At 41.6% G+C, this 16,838-nt stretch overlaps 1 protein-coding gene across 6 annotated transcripts in view; it reads left to right on the plus strand.

Moving 5' to 3' along the window:
• qkia (QKI, KH domain containing, RNA binding a) overlaps positions 1–16,838 on the plus strand; it is an 84,246-nt gene that overhangs the window by 54,489 nt on the left and 12,919 nt on the right. The gene's annotated exons all lie outside the window — the stretch shown is intronic.

Genomic DNA, 16,838 nt, shown 5'->3' on the forward strand with positions numbered 1-16,838 from the left:
CACATGTAGCAGACAACTGCATGTCTCACCTTTGGCCATACCCCTATTAAATTATGTCAAAGAAGATATTTTTACCTTTGACAACTGAGAGCAAATCAGCCTCAACACTGATTGGGATGTGGCCAGAAGTGCAACATGCTTAAATGTTAAAGAGAGCAGCAGCAGTCATCTCTCTGTGATTTAACATTTACTTTTTAATTGCCAGTAATTATGTTAGTCAAGAGAGATGCATCTGAATGATGTCAAATTACATAAAAATGCACAGAATGTTGCACAGAAAGGGCAAGCGGCGGAGAAAGGAATGAGCAGAGAGACAAAATGTGGACATTTTTGATGTAGCTTATTTGTTGGCCTTTGGAGGTCTGATGAGAACGTGTGAATCGGGCTTCCTATTGTTGTTTACAGACATAACCACTAATAAAGTAAACTGGGCCATGCTTGCCCACCATGTCTGCTTTTACACAGCGGTTAATGGTGTTGTTGGTCTTGTGGTGTCAATGTGTGGGTGACGCACAGCGATGTGATCAGTCAGTATGACGGCTTATTAAGATCTATGACCGATCATCTTTATCTGCAGGAAGGCTTTGGCAGATGTGACAGCACAACAAATAGGTGACACTGTGTGATTGTGTGTGTGTGTCCGTACACACATCTGGCTCTGTTTGGCTGTTTGTCAGTATTTGTGTATTCGTGCACGTGCACGCTCATTTGTGTGTGTGATTGACAGGTGTATGCGCTGGACATTGTTATGGATATAATAAATCCTCACTGGTCGCCTCAGGTTACAGCACTGTGTGAAAGGCTTATGGGAGAATGACAGACAGGTAGACAATTGGACAAGGCCATCTGAGGCTAAATAAAAGCCTTGTCCTCGGTTAAACCCAAGTGCTTTCTCTGAAAAATCCCTTTTCCTATTAGATATTAAGAATACTAGAGATATGTTTTTGTTAACATTTAACTTTTAGGAGCTTTTGCTGAATACGCATTTAGTTGGATGGATTATTTATTTTAGGGATAAACAAATACCTCCTCAGAATCCTTTTATATTGAAATTGGCCAGCTGTGGACAGCACAGTCATAGGACAGTTGTGTCATAGGCTTAAGGCTGCATTCACACCAAATCAGGCAATGCAGGAAAAACGCCAGTCCTCCCATTCATTTAAATTGGGATAGAGCGTTTAGGCTGTGGGAGTGGGGACCACATGGTGGGGCTGAACGATTTTGATAAAATATCTAATTGTGATTATTTTGACTGATATTGCACTTACAATGTGATTTGCAATATTAGAGGGAATGATCATTTTCACATCATTATTCTCATTTTAATTAAAAAAAAGATGTTTTAAGTCTGTAGAATATGATGTGTAGACCAGGACATCTCTGCAGCATGACAGTATTTAATTTAAAATGGTATTTTGGTATTTTGACACACATTTCCCTTTAATAAAAAGGCCTATTGCACCTTCTGCGATTTCACATTTCACTGCAATTTGCTCTGTAAAGGAACAACGAGTAAATTCTAAGATGTAAATGTAAACACGTTACCCTGGAAACCAACCCACAGTATAGCACCTTATGCTCGGTGAGAGATAAAATTGTTACGCTCTGTGGTGATAAGTCAGCTATGTACTGAATTTTGTATGATTCTGGTCCTTTTTTTTCCACAATTTATTTGTTAATTTATTTGATCTGCATAGATTGATTGATAATGGTGTAAAGCAAATCAGTTTTACTTTTCACAAGATCTTTGAGAGATTCCTACGCTCAACCCGTTACAGGTTTTAGGAAGAACTGATCATGTTATTTAAGTTATGTGAGATTGGATGATAAAGAAAACTCCATTTGAATCATTGCGATCATGGCACACACTAGCTGCAAAGTACCAATATTGAGAGAGGTGGCTGGCTAGCGTTGAATCTCTTAACACACACACGCATGCTTATAGAGTATCCAAGAAGCAGGAAGTGTTAGGTTTGAGGGAGAACAGCATAGAGAAAGAAAGAAAGAAAGAGCTAGTTGGTGCAGGGGCGTTTTGGCCCCAGAGACCCGAGTGCATGTCTCCCTGAATGAAACTGTCATTGCTGAGAACAAAGTGAGCATAGTAGCAGCCCAAGCAGACTAGCGGCCTCAAGCACTACTCTCTATTTGCAACACAACAGGAACCCAGTCCTGCTCTAACTTACTGCTCCCTCTTGTGCTCCATCTCCCTCTCTTTTCCCCTCCATCCTTCTACTGCCCCCTTTTTAAAGTGCTATTTTTGGTATTTTTTTCACATATGTATTTCTAGTCCACATAATGGAAATTGGATAATGGTTTCATTGTTCCACTTTCATTTTTTATTTTTATATATACCTTGGTAGTGGATAACAAAGTTAGATGCTACCACTTTTCACAAAGCTCTCCATCAGTCGCCATATGTGGCTCACCAATCCTACCGTAGTCCTTATAGGCTAAGACTAAGTTTCTCTTTTAAGAAAACCCGTACGCCCCATTGTTCATGTTCCTGTCATTTGCTCCCTCGAGCCTTCTGTCTCTCCTCATCTCTCTTTCTCTTTTCTTCCTCTCTCTCTGCTATGGACCACCTTTGAGGAAGAACATACAGTAGATGGTTTTTGTAAAAAGGCAGACAGATGGACCTTAATGGACGCCAAGTTTGGCGATCTGCGGGGTGTTGTGTCTGTACTCGCCAGTATGCATCCGGCTTGGCGGAGCGCTACAATGGCAACACAATCAGAACCACTCTGAGAGGAAAGACACAGAGAGAAGATGATGCAGCACAAGCAGAGCTAGTTTTAAACAGCGAAAGTCTGTTTTAGGAAGCAGTGTACTGACTTTGCAATCAATAAACACCCCTTTTTGTTTTTCTTTCTCTCTTTCTAGTTCTCAAGCCCTCCTCCTCTCTCTCTCTGTCAGCAGTGTATGACAAATGAGTACAAAACACCATCTGGCTGCATTCATCCATGTGTGCCTCTCCAATTAATGATGTTTATTCTCTGTTAGGTCTACCTATCACTACCATTTTCCTTTATTTACCTCCCCCTCCCCACACACGTTCTCTGTCATGCATGATATTCCACCATATCCATAAAAACAGAAGCTCACATTTATTGCTGAGCTAGATTGATTGGCTTGGGTGGTGCATACATTTGACTGTGCTTTTTTGCACATCACTTTAAAGGTAATACTTAGCAACAGGTGTCTACCATAGTGCAATTACTGTAAAACTGCAACTTTATGGTCATATAATTATGCCTTTTAAGTCTCTGAGAGAAAAAAGGCTGTGGCTTGATGGAACTAGTTTGTGTTTTTCTGTCATCTCTGGACATCCATCACAGAAACCACTTTGATTACTACTTGTACCCTAGTTTCAATGCCTGCAGTACAGTTACAGTGTAAAGGGGGTGACAGACACTATTTGATGAAAGCTGTACCATCTGTGCACCCGTAAACTTATGACTAATGACAAAAGTAGTTATCGTCTCAGATGATGGTAGATGGTTTTAGTCTACCTGGCAGTCTCTCGTTCCCCGTAGGCTGTTATCATCTTCATCAGGCTAATGAAGGAATTGGATTGGATCATATTAACCTCCTGATCTCCACCTCCCAGGACACCACAGTTACAACAGGCTGGACTGCACTGTTCACTGTGCCTATTTTATATATGTGTGTATGTGTGTGTGTGAGAGAGAGATAGTGAGAGAATGGTGAGACCATCCCACCTGCACGTAGACACTGCATCTCCCATATGAATGTTAATCATCTTTTTAATTGCCTTCCTTGACTTGGTGACCTCAACTTGAGATGGCAAGACTGCATCACTGTGCTCCTCCTTCAGCGCTGTTATGCTGTTTTCTTATTTCTTTCTTGCTTGTACAGTGTGTATGTCTCTGCGTGTAGTTTTTTTTTAGCTTCCATTCAATCTCTTATAGTGGAGATTGGAGCTGGTCTGCAGGCAGTGTGACCTTTGACTCCCAGCCATCCTCTTGTCCTCTACTTTTCCTCATTATCCATCTTCACATCATGGCACTCTTTACAGTCATTTATCCAGCCTTTTGGCCCCTCTATGCCCTGCTAATACATTTGAGACAGGTACTTCAGACACATATTGAAAGGCTGTAACCAGGAGAGCAGAAGAGAGCAAACACTAAAACCGTGTGATGTATAAATCACCTCTGATTAATGATCTAGGGGTGATGAGTGGGTAATTGGAATTGACCACTTAAACCGTTTTACCACAGGAAATGTGGCTTTTCCGACACTTATGCCAATAATGATCACTACATGTCATTTGATTGGTCAGTGTGTGACAAGTGACTATGATTGGCCATGTCAGGTGAAACAATATTTACTCAAGCATGCATGTTAACATTTAGGCATTACCTGCTTAAGGCTGCATTCACACCAAATCCGGCAATCTCCTCCCGCAACCCTTCCCTCAGGGTTGTGTGGAAGTGCGGGCATGTTTATTTGTGATTTAGAACGTAACCGCTGTGAAACAATCAGAAAATAATTATTTCTCTGATTCACTGCTTTGTTCTCGCTACCGCTGCTCCTTCTCTTCATTCACTTTCTAACTGGCTCAACCACAGCTGCTCGCTCTCTCTCTTCCTCTCTCTCATGCTCTCAGCTCATTTGGACTCTCTCCCTCTGTTTTTCTCGTCTTTTTTAAAACGAGCCTAGAAGCCAACAACAAAGCCAACAAGTAAACAAGGTTCTTCTTCCTGTCGCCAGCTTACGTGATTTGCCACCGCAGCGTGATGTTGGGTTGCGTTACAGCAAAAGTTGATTCTGGTTCAACCACTTGCTTTTGCAGTGCTTTTGCTCATGCAGTCCTCACTCCTGCAATGTAAAAGCAATACCCCCATTCAAATGAATGGGAGGACTGCTGTTTTTCCCTCATTGCTGGATTTGGTGTAAATGCAGCCTAACTGTCTTCACTCAACTTCCTAGTTGCATTTAAAAACAACAACAACAAAAAAAACTGGCAAGCTTAGTTCCAACAGCCCCTCTTCAACTGCACTCCAGACAACAAAACAATAAGACAGGGTTTTCAGTCTTCAGGCCTCAATGTTGGCATTGACTTCAAACACCTGAAAGCAGGCTCAGGCAAGGCCCCGACTGGCTTTCCGGTTCACCAGTACAGGCTGGTGTTGAAAATAAATGGCCACACATACAACCAGTCACATAACACTGGACCCACACACAAAAACACAAAATTATTGGCAGAGGAATCTGGGAGCGATTTTTACCAAGACCTTACCTCCCAGTCATTTAGAGGGGAAGAGAATGAAAGAATATTTTTGTTTTTATTACCATTTTATTTATACCATCCTACTCTCTTTGGTTAATTACCTTAGAAGACCATGTTGTTTATCATGTAAGTCTATTTCATATATTTTTATGCATGCTTCATATTCTCTTTTTCTACCATCACAGTGTTTTTCTCCTCCCCCTAAATTGCTCTTTTGCAACACTCATTTTTTTATAGTTACAGCTAGGATAGGGTATTTACAACATCTGTGCATACATTGTAGTCTAGACATCTCTGTTTTTGTTTGCCTTATCTCATTCTAATGGCACCTACAGTATCTGGCGAAGTTAAAGTGTACTGTTATTATCTTGTGCTACTTTCCTCTCCCTTTTCTCCTTGCTTTCTTTCTACCCATCTATTTCCACTCTCTCTATTTTCCATCAGTGCATCTTCTTTCTCTTTTTATTTTTGTATTTACTCTCTCGCTTGCTATCATTGCTCACTTTTTCTGTCTGGATGATTTGAAGGAACAAACAGTTCACCCCTCTCTACAGTTACTGTATCAGTAGTGGCCTGAAGGCCACCAGCTCCTGTTAGCAACACATCGTTATAAACCACAGAGCCGGCTGGAACTGTCTGTCTCAACTGTGCCATTAAAACAAAAAGCATGAAACAGTCATTGTTGCATTATAAAACTATATAAAAAAAACTATATAAAGCACAAAAAGGCTTTGTTACTTGGTTGAACCAAAATCTTAATGATTCCCAAGTAGCACAGGTTCCTCCGGTCTAAGCTTTTTATTCCTGTAGTACATACGATAACTATTGAGATTCTGTCCATGTGTGCCAAATCCCTCTTGTCAGCCCACACCCGACAGGAGGAACTTTGTCTGGTTTTAGCCCAAGGGTTCCTTCCCTGCCACCCCTCCCCTCTGCATCTCCATCTGCACATCCCTGCTCATCTCCAACTCTATGGCTCTCCTGAGGTGTGGACAGGTGGTTCTGACCCTAAAGAAACAGTACCCTGTAGAGAACAACCTGCCTAAGCCTGGCCACCTTCCCGTGTCTTGTCCTCCTCTTCTTTAATTTCCTGGCACTGTGACTGAAAAGCAGGCAGACTTCTTCAGCCACTAAATCCAATGAGATTCAGCCACTCTGCCTCATATATGTGCTGAAAAACAAGCAAACATGATGCTTCATGCCAGCAAAGGAACAGTTGATTGCAGTGGTTTTGTGATCATGAGAGTAATTGAGTTGAACATAGATAAATTGAATTTCATGTTTATGTACATCTCCCCAGGGGCATACCTACTGTATGCTCATCAGTTATTGTGAGATTTATGTTTCAGAAATCTGTATTTACACGCACATGATGTCATAAGAACAAAGAAAGAGGCAGTGTGACTTTGAATTCCACTCTCCCTGCTGTTCCCCACATCATCAGGAGTCAGCTCACGGAGACAGCCACAGGAAACGGTGAAAACTCTTAAGGCAGGGAAAAGATTCAGATTGCAATAACATTTGAGCTGAATGGCATCTTTTATCATGGCCTTCCCTCACTTGTTTTAATCCCACTGTCATTCACCAGCTCACTGGTGTAGACAATTGGGGAAGAAAGACAAAAGCACATACATATGCATTGTCTATGCTACTATCATGTACAATCTGGGGCTGCCAAAGTGTAAATTAAATAAGTAAATTACATGTAAAACATAATGGTATGCTTCACCTTTTACTGCGCTACTATCTCAATGGTATGGAAATTTAGCAGCTAAAAAACATCTGCACTAGAGATGTCCTGAACTGATCCTAAAGATTGGTATCAAGGCCAATCCCGGAATATTTTGTTAGACATATTTGCTAAAACTAAGCTGATAAAAATCTGATCCTTTCTTTACTTAACTGAACTATTTTTGAACCAGAACATTCAGTATTTGGATCAAATAGCTCATAAAAAATAAGGTGTGTCAGATTTAGTAGTTTGCAGCTGTAGACTACTAAATCAATGCATCAGATGTATTTAATCAACGTTTAAATAAATATAACTATTGGATCAGACTCAGTATTGGCAGATACCCAATATTAAAAGAGTCAGATCAAGTCTTTGGGGCCAAAGAACACACATGTGGAATTGATCTACCAGAGATAAATATATTCTTCATCAATCAAATGTTTAACAATGACTAATTGATCAACAAGTGATCACTAACATCCCTAGTTTAAACACACAAAGTAAAGTCTGACTAGTTGAACAAACCTGTATGTCAGAGTGAAGAGTATCTGTGATGTCTCCTGTGTGTCCTAAGGTTTGGAAACTTGTCATCCATGGTTGTGAACCAAGCCTCATCATGCTGCAATTAACACTTTCTCTCTTACATGCTCTCTTGAGTTCTTCCTTTCCTTACTTCTCCTTGAAACATCATCCTGTTGCTAATCCATCTCTTTCATTTCATCCCTCAAAGGGGTGTTCTGTTTCTTCTCCCGTTTCATTCATTTAGATTTTAAAGTCGGCCACAATCCCAAGTGAAGGTGCATTCTATGTACACAGGCCCTCTGCACCACTTACAAAATTGCCTTGCCCACTTGTACTGTCCTTTTAATTTCAGTTCACACAGATACACATTCACTTAGGTCCCTAACCACGCAGGTCCCTTCCATCATTGTAAAATAACCTCCTTCATAATCCACCTGGTTGTGTGTGGCTCCTCCGGGGGGTTTCTCAAGTGTTCTAATACAGTGCGCAGGAAGAAGAGGCGGGTAACAAGGCAGACTGAGAGGCCCAGGCAGTTTTAATCTGCCCTGGTCCTCCAGTGGCGAGGAGAGGGACCCTGCAGGCCCCTGGCCAATCTCTCTGCCTGACTTTGAAGGTCCCCTTAATCCCCTTACAGTGAGGCAAGGAAATGCAGAAGTGTGCGTATGTTTCTGCATGTTTTCATGTGTGCAAACGCCTCTGGGTCAGTTGTAGGGGAGTCAAAGTTAGGACCTTGCATCTCCAAAGGCTCACTGCTGATCCAGACTTGTGCACATTGTCTCTCAAACACATGCCACTTTATGCATTGTCCACCCACAGTAGTTTCTTGACTTCCCCAGGGGCCTTACTAGGGCCAAGCTTCCACATCTGCAAAGTGGGAATACACACACACACACACACACACTGCTTTCATCTCTGCCTCTCCAGCGACTATGTGTCCCAGTGTTTAGGCAGGAAAATAGGATTGTGTAGAGCTCAGTGTTTAGAGAGCCCAAAGGCTGCCCGTCAAATTCAGCTCCTACAGTCTGTGATGCCGTGCTTTGCCAGCCATCGGTCAAGTCAATTCAAACTCCATTCTCCAAGTTCCAACAACCAGCTCTGGACTGATGGGTTTCTTTACCTCCTCCATGCTGTCTACAAGCCTTGTTTCTATTTTTTATCTCCCTTTTTCTCACTCTATCTGTGTTTTTGTTCGTTAACGGGGATGTTTGCAATACTTCACTTGCCGTCTATTGCACTGACTGGTTTTCCCATGGTGGAACTGGGGTTATGTTAAGTGGGGCACAGTACAACTAAAACCAAAACATTTCTTGTTTGCTTCAAAGAATTCAGTTGAAATCCCAATGTTTTTGTTCTGCAAGAGAAGGCGTACAACATCTGCAACACAAACATACTAAGAAAATAGAATATTCTTTTCAGCAACGCATTGTAGGGGCTTTACCCAGGACTGCTAGGGTGCCACATGGCTCTGCAAGCTCGGTGATCCAAACCATCAACAGGATTACTGGAAATATACTTTTTGATGACATATATTTGCAGTGTAGAGAAGGTGCAAACTTAGCCTTGTATGTTAAAAGTGTTGGTGTGATGTTTTAGTAATTGAAGTGAGTATGGAGGATGTTGGACGGCTTGTTGAATCATGGCTTGCGCCTTTGCAGAGATTGACAATTGGAGTTTTGCTGGGTTAGATAAAACCAGATAGCCCAAGGACACCCAGGACGGTGTCTCAAAAATAGGTAGTTAGAAAATGGTGTTACTGGGCTGACTGCACGTGACCAGGTATATCCATCCAAAGGGCTCCAGATTTATCTTGCAGGAGGTACTTAGATTCCTGTTTTAGGAAAAGGCTCCAGTGATCAGCTCTGAGTCAGGATCTCTGAATCTGATGCAAATCCCCTAGCAGTATTTAAAGCTCCCAAATCATCCCTGGCCAAATCCCTTCAAGATATTCCCCGCTCGATTGGATGGCATTAAAGGATCGCAGCGACAGAACAATACACCGTCTGGCAGCCGGGTGGAATGATGGATAAAGGGTGGGGAGGAGAGGGAAAGCGGAAGGAGAAATGGAATAGAAGTGGACGAATAAGGTTGGGATTGAGGGAGCAAATTGGGAAATATGGGCTTGAAGGAGCCATAGAGGACAAAGAGGGAATTTTATTGGTAGGAACAGATGATGATGACGATGAGACTGAGGGAACAGGAGACAGCTGTTTGTTGGTCCATACAACATGGCTGGACTGCATGATCCCTCCTGCTCTTAGCGTGTAACATCATCTGTTTGTCAAAGCCGGTGCAGGCCAACAAGCTTTGATAATACATCTAAATTGTGTTGTTAAATCTGTATATATTTTTCTAGGTTATTTATATGGAGTTTAATCCCCTTTTAATGCTGTTATGTTACATGGAATACCAGCCCAGTTTCTGAGGATAAATAAGATCACTCAGAATTTCCACATAGCTTTTTCCCTTGTACTATTGGAAGTGCTTTTGATGGGAGAGAAAAACTTTTTTTTTTTTTTTTTTTTTCCTTTCAGTTCCAAAGAGATGCAGTGAGCTGGTATAAAAACATTCTTTCTCTTCTCTCTTTTTACCCTACTTCCTCCTGAGTCTGTCTATGTGTGTGTCAGTTGATATTGATGGGACCAGTACACAGCACCAAGGCTGCCCACTTCACTCTACTCCAGTACAATAAAAGGCTGTTATAAGCCCCGCAGATCCAGAAGCCAGTGCCAGTGCCAGGGCCCAGACTGCCTCTGCCACCCATACTTGCATTGCATGTCACGGATATGCTTAGAGAGGCTGTGGGAGTAAACTAGGTTTTACAATTAAATTGATACTTCTCTCCAACATATCGTAACCCACCAATGCTGCATTAGACAGAACAGCTGCAAATCTTTTACCCTGTGGCCTTGGCCCGTATGATCTATGTTATGATGCAGAAAGTCAAGTATTAACAGAAGAGTTAGCTCCTGACTTTGGGATGTGCCACTTTCAACTGTACCTCAGTAAGCCGTGTGATTGACAGTAATGGGGAGGAGCAGCCGTGATGTGTTTGTAATAATCTGACTGGAGTCAGGTTCACTTCTATGCTAATGAGCTAGTGTGTTGGTGGTTTAGCATGACTAATGGCGCACATCGCTTAACAGAGCTGTCTGGGTAGTGAGGAAGAGAGCAAAGGAGTAAAGGAGAAATAAAGAGGCTTTACGGGAGTGTTGTGAAGGTATAAGACAGTCAGAGAGGAGAGTTTCAGGAGATTGCGTTGTTAGTCTTTGGGGAAAAGGAAAATACAGTTGAGGCCTGATTCCCTTGGCAGATATGTTCACAAAAGCAGAGGAGCAAAGCAAAGGAAGGAAAATTGCCTTTGAAAGTGCAGCAGTGAATAAGAGAGAAAAGGAAAAAGGGTTATACATGTAGTCTTGTATGTATGTTTTTCCTGCAGCTGATTGATAAACGGTCTTGTTATTGAAGAGTGAAAAGCATTTAATGTTTTTTTTTGTGCGCTGTATATGTATTTTTTTATGTTCTGGCATTTTATTTTTGCTGGAGTAGTTGTTTGATTTATGGTCTTGTCTATGAAAACATGGGAATCTGGTTTGCTCCACATATGTTATCATTTCTTACCCCAGTCCAGCTTCCAAGTTTGCTTAGTCGGCTTGAATTGATTAAACTCTCTTGTCACTTATTTATTTAGTGTTGAGATGTTTTGAAGCTGGCTACAAGTACTCGTTCCTTTCTCTTCTCTAACCCTCCGCTTCTGCAGAGTGTGGAATTGTTGATAAGTCGTCTTGGCAGCATGGCGAGAGTAATCATTTTCCTCCAGATGTTAGAGTTTGGGAAGAAACCAAAAGGGAGTGGAGAGAGGGAGGGGAACAGGAGAAAAACCAACTGCCGCCACTACCAGTTCCACCCCTCTACATGGAGTCATCTACTCCCTCCCCAAGGCTCCCAGTACCACCTCCTTCACTCCACTCCGCTGAATTTTTTTTCCCCCTCCCCTCTCATTCTCAGTTCTACACATTCTGCCTCTCTGTATCCCAGGAGGCATCCAGGGCAGGCTGTGTTTACTGCTGAGGTAATTGGAGTAGTTTGGAGAGAGCCTGACCCTGCTAAGGCCCAAGAAGCGTGTATGTGTGTGTGTGTGTGTGTGTGTGTGTGTGTGTGTGTGTGTGTACACTCATGTGTGTGCATACGCCTGTTTGTGATGACTGGCAGTGAGGCCAAGGAAGGAAAGCAGGCCTTAGCCAGTGTCAGCCCACTAGGGAACAGACAAATTGGTTTTCACTACACTGTCTGTCTTTTCTTGTCTCATATTCTGCAGCTATCCTTTCTTCTTCCTGCATATCTCCCCACCAACTCTAAAGACAATCATTCACGCTTTCTGTTGTACTTGCTGTACAGCGCTTTTTTCCCCCTCCTGATACTCTTTTGTTCCACCTCTCTTTCTATCTCTCTTTCTCAGCTCATCATTTCATCTCTCCGAACTGAGCCGCATAGACGGTGACTCTTGCCAGATATGAGCAAAACCTCCCCCTCAGTTGCTGCCATAGACATGAGTAAATTCATCCAGCCTAATCCAGGCGCCTGTTGTGTTTATCTGTGGGTGAGATGGATAGGAAAGGGCCTGGAGTCAGGGTGTCATGTGGAGAGTGGGGGGTGCTGCACTATAAACTCTCTCAGACAGCCACTCATCTGTTGCTTGTTGTTATGCACACACACATTCGTTATAAAGCATTGAACATAAGCTATATTTTCTGTAACAATTGGCATTAGCTACAGTTTGTATTCATCAACATATGGACACAAGCTTTGATCAGGAGGGAGGCACAAAAAGGGTAAAGCATGACAGTGATTTAGCATGCATCTAGTGACCTCATCGCAGGGTTGTCAGGTAGGCAGTGGGACACGGCTCACCTACTTTAGCTCATCACACTCCCGTCTCCTTCTTCCTCCTCCTCCTCCTTTTCCCTCCCTCCCCTCATCCCTCTGTCTTGCTCCTCCCTGATAGCTTTTACCGCTCTGCTGATTTCACAAATAGGCCTCATTGATTGAATCTGATTCTTGTGGATAGAGCAGCTTTATTGAGTGGCTTTTTCACTGATGGACAGGAGCATGTGTGTGTGTGTTTGTGTATTTGTACATGCATGCATGAGTGCATGTTAGGAATGATAAAGGAAAACTTCCTTTCCTCATTCCTTCTGATTCTGTAATCCAGCAGCTATTCCTCTCCCGGGAATTCCAGCAGCCAGATCATTTATAGATACACAGGGTCCTAGCAATGCTGCTGCATCTGAGTGAATGTTTTATAAAGAGCGGTGCATCCTGACTGAGGAGTTAACCGTGGCAACACCTTGAGCAAGGAAACATTAAAGTGTTAACTGCTCTCATCGGTGCTGTTCATCAAACATTCATTTAAGCTGTACATCTGCAGTAGGAAGCTTGCCCAGTGCACCCAGGGCTCCATGATTTAAGTCAATCTACTTTACCGGTGACACCAGCATTATCTTTTAGTTTCTCCTGATCTTACAGCTCTAGTCTGCAGATATTTTGGAGCTGCCATCTTCCTCGTTGTATAGCTCAAACCAGGGCGCTAACACTGCCAGGCTTACTTCCCAAACAAAGTAGGGAAATGTTGCAAGAGGGAATTTGTATTTTGATGGGGAAAAATGAGCTTGTTTCGGATGTAAACCAGAAATGATCTGTCTGTGTTTCGGGGCTTTAGCTAACAAACTGTGTTAGTGGGGAAGATGGAGCTATATCAGCAGCGCTCCTCTGGGGGATACACACATTTCACACACAGCAGCACACACCTCATCCTAGCAGCAGCATCTGTGCTCTTCCCCACTCGCTGCCCTCTATTTTGTGTATCTCTCCTCTCAACAGGCAGTGTGCCACCCATGCAGAGTTGGATGGATGGTGGCACCCTCTACCCTCGCATCCATTTAACCCCCACAACCCTGTAGATCCATCATCATACAATACAGAAAAACACACACACACACACACAAGTAGCCTTAACATTCATATCCCAGCATGTGTTGGTCTTGAGCCTGTAGTCTGCTACAGAGCCCTCATAAAACCATTTTCATTTTCTGAGAGACCAGACCACCTCTAAAAACCCCACAAATGTGCTCATTGTTTTGTCTGAATTTTAAAAGGTTAGCCTTAAACTATAAATCAACAATATTCAAGTCTAACCACAAATAGCATCTGTGGTTCCCCATTTTCCACTCATATTGGCGGGACACACATTGCTCATGAGGATGACCTGCACTTGATGTGGGAGGAAAGGAGAAGGAGCAATTTAAATGATTGTGCAGGCCTCTGTGTTAGGGAAAGCCTGAGACCAGTATGGGTTTAGCAGACTGTGTTTATACAGCTTTCCACACAGTGACAATAAAAGGCAAAGAAGAATGTTAGATTTATTTGTGTCACAATAAATGCGTTTAGCTTTTGAAAGCGTAACGCATTCAGCCCCCTCTACGATTTGGATCTGGTGAAGTTATGTTCTCATTTTGTCTTGTCTTTTTCTCTTTCCTTCCCTCATTTCTCAATTTTGTCCAGGATGTTGGCTTGGCCCACTTTCAAAACCACTGACACAGATTTTGGGGAGACACACACACACACAGACACACACACACACAATATAAGGCATAAATAAACAGCTGTTTTGATTTTTTGATTTTACTAATGAGTCTCATCATTAGTAAAATGTTGCAGACTTGTTTTGCACTTTTGTTTCATTTTACAAGGTTGTAGAAGGTCAAGGTCTGATTTAATTTGTGACGTAAATAACTTCAGAAGAATACAAAGAAGAAAAGGGAGACAACAATGAGAACATGGATTAAACAATCTTTACTTTGCACTCTTTTAGGTGTGAGACACAGCTATTTCAGGGCTTGTTCATTCATGTGTACAAGTGTTTACATAAGGCTTGTTGCATTCAATTAGTGATTTTGGCTCTCTGCTGAGTAGGTTTTGCTTGCCATGTTAGCCATTGACCTGGGCCATGTTCAATTAGCCTAGTGTAGTCTACGTTGTTGACAACGCATGTCAAGTGGCCCCTTCTTCACCTCCAAGGCTCATGGTGACGACTAGGCAACCGTTAAAGAGCACTGTGGATTTGTGTCTGTGGTTTGGTGTTTCTTCTAAAAAAAAAGTAATGCTTAAATTGGAGGAATGCACAATTTATATATCTACTTAATGTGCTACTTAGAATAATATATGTGTAGCAAAGGTTTTGCTTTGATATAAAATAATAGGTTCCCAGTTGCACATTTTCTTGTATTTTGAGCAATGGAATGAATAATGAATTAATAATTGGATTGTATGTGTATATAATTCATTCAGTATCAACTCTAGGGATGAGTATTGTTAGGACTTTATTGATATTGATACTGCTTATCAATACCAATACTTATCGATACTCTTATTGATACTCCTCTTCATAATTTGGTTATTTTATTATTACTCGTTTTGAAGAAATAAGTAATATTGTTTCCTGCATATATTATACAGACTTATTTCACCCCTGTCAGCAGCTTCATAACCCTATAATTTATTTATAATTTATATTTTCAGCTGTGCAATACTGACTTAATAGTACAATAATTTTGTGCAGTCATTCAACTGTGCAATACTCTGGTGTATATGTAGACTGCATACTGTATTTTATACTGTATACTTCAACCAATAATTCTTATTTATTCATACTATTCATGCTGTTTAGCTCATTTTCCGATCGCATTTCCCAGCCTTATTATTTACACTCTTATATATTAATATGATGCACACATTTACATATCACTTATTTTCTTATTTCTATTTTTCTCATAATTTCTCTATGCTTATATATATTCTTTTCTATAATTTGAGCAACAGTAACTTGACCCAGTTTCCCCTCTGGGAAATTGCTCCAAATGTCTGGTGGTGGCTTAATGCTGCTTGACTACCAGAAGTTAAACTATTAATATTACAAATTACCAAAGAATTATAGTCCTTGAGCTTCTCAAGAGCTAACAGGAATAGATAAATATACTAAAAAATAAATGCTAGATAAAAATACTGAAAAAGTAACTTAACAAAATAACCACTGCTATCCACTTGACTTCATGTTGTCTATGGGATTATTTATGAACATAAATTAGAAGTGCTTAAAACAGACACTAACTATGTCCTGAGTTAATAACTACAGACTTGTTTTATATCGATAACAAGTGTTATCTTGACTTGACAAGGTCGGGAGAATCACATTTTTATCAGCATCGGAGCCGGGAGGCTGCACTGAGGACGTAACAGCAGCCGCTTTGCTAAAGCAGTCAAACACGCTGCTTCGGATTTATAGAATGTTGTACTTGCAAGTGTTTCATGAGGTTGCTGGTGTTACCGCCTTTTACACGCAACTACTTTTTTTTTTTACACCTATTGCGTTTAGCTACATTTTCATTAAATTTAGTAAAGTGAACCCACACTTTTGAATGTTTTGTCGTGTCAGCCATGACTGGAGAGCACAGATGTAAACACACAACATCAAACGTAATCGCCGGCAGCTTCGTCGTCATTAGGGGACAGTTAGGAATTGAAAATGCCAGCTATGTTAGAATAAATTAATGTCACATAAATACCGATAGCAGCACTGTTTATCCAGGAGCTTATCAATATTTCAGAAACTGGTACCAATTTAGTACCAGTTCTCGATACCCATCCCTAATCAACTCTCTTTGATGCTAGGCCACATTAATATTGTGACATTTCTTCAACTCTGCGATGCACATCATCAAATTTTGATAACCACAAAAATTTGAATGGTGTAAGTTGCATCACTAATATTTGCATTAATAGCCTTTTGTCTGTCTTTGCAGGGAAAAGTGTTGTAGCTTGGAAATACAACATATCACTTTTGTGCTTCAGGACTTTCCCATTAGAAGAAAAAAGAGACAGAGCACAGTGGAGGTAGCGGAGGAGAGAAAGCAGTAGAGAGAATTTCCTTGCTTCGTTAATTGACAGCTCTGTGGTACACTAAACATTGTGCGCGCGCGCACACACTCACACACTCAGCTGAATAGTGTGACTGCTCTGAAGCCATATTTAGTCAAGGGAGACCAGCCTCTGTCACTTTTTCTCTTGCTTAACCTCGCTCTTTCTCTTCCTCTCTCGGTGGCTGTGTTGAAGAGGAGTCTCAGGGGAGGGCTTAACTCTGAGCCCTCGTTCTTTTTTTTCCTTCCGTTCTCTCTCTCTTTCCACATCTTTCTTTCCTTATTGTCCTCTGAATGGAGCGGCAGGCTGTTGTTGAACTGTGAATTAGTCCAGGAGACAGACTCTGTGCAGAGATAGAATAGA

Source organism: Thunnus thynnus, chromosome 16 (genome assembly GCF_963924715.1).
Source record: "Thunnus thynnus chromosome 16, fThuThy2.1, whole genome shotgun sequence".
NCBI lineage: Eukaryota > Metazoa > Chordata > Actinopteri > Scombriformes > Scombridae > Thunnus > Thunnus thynnus.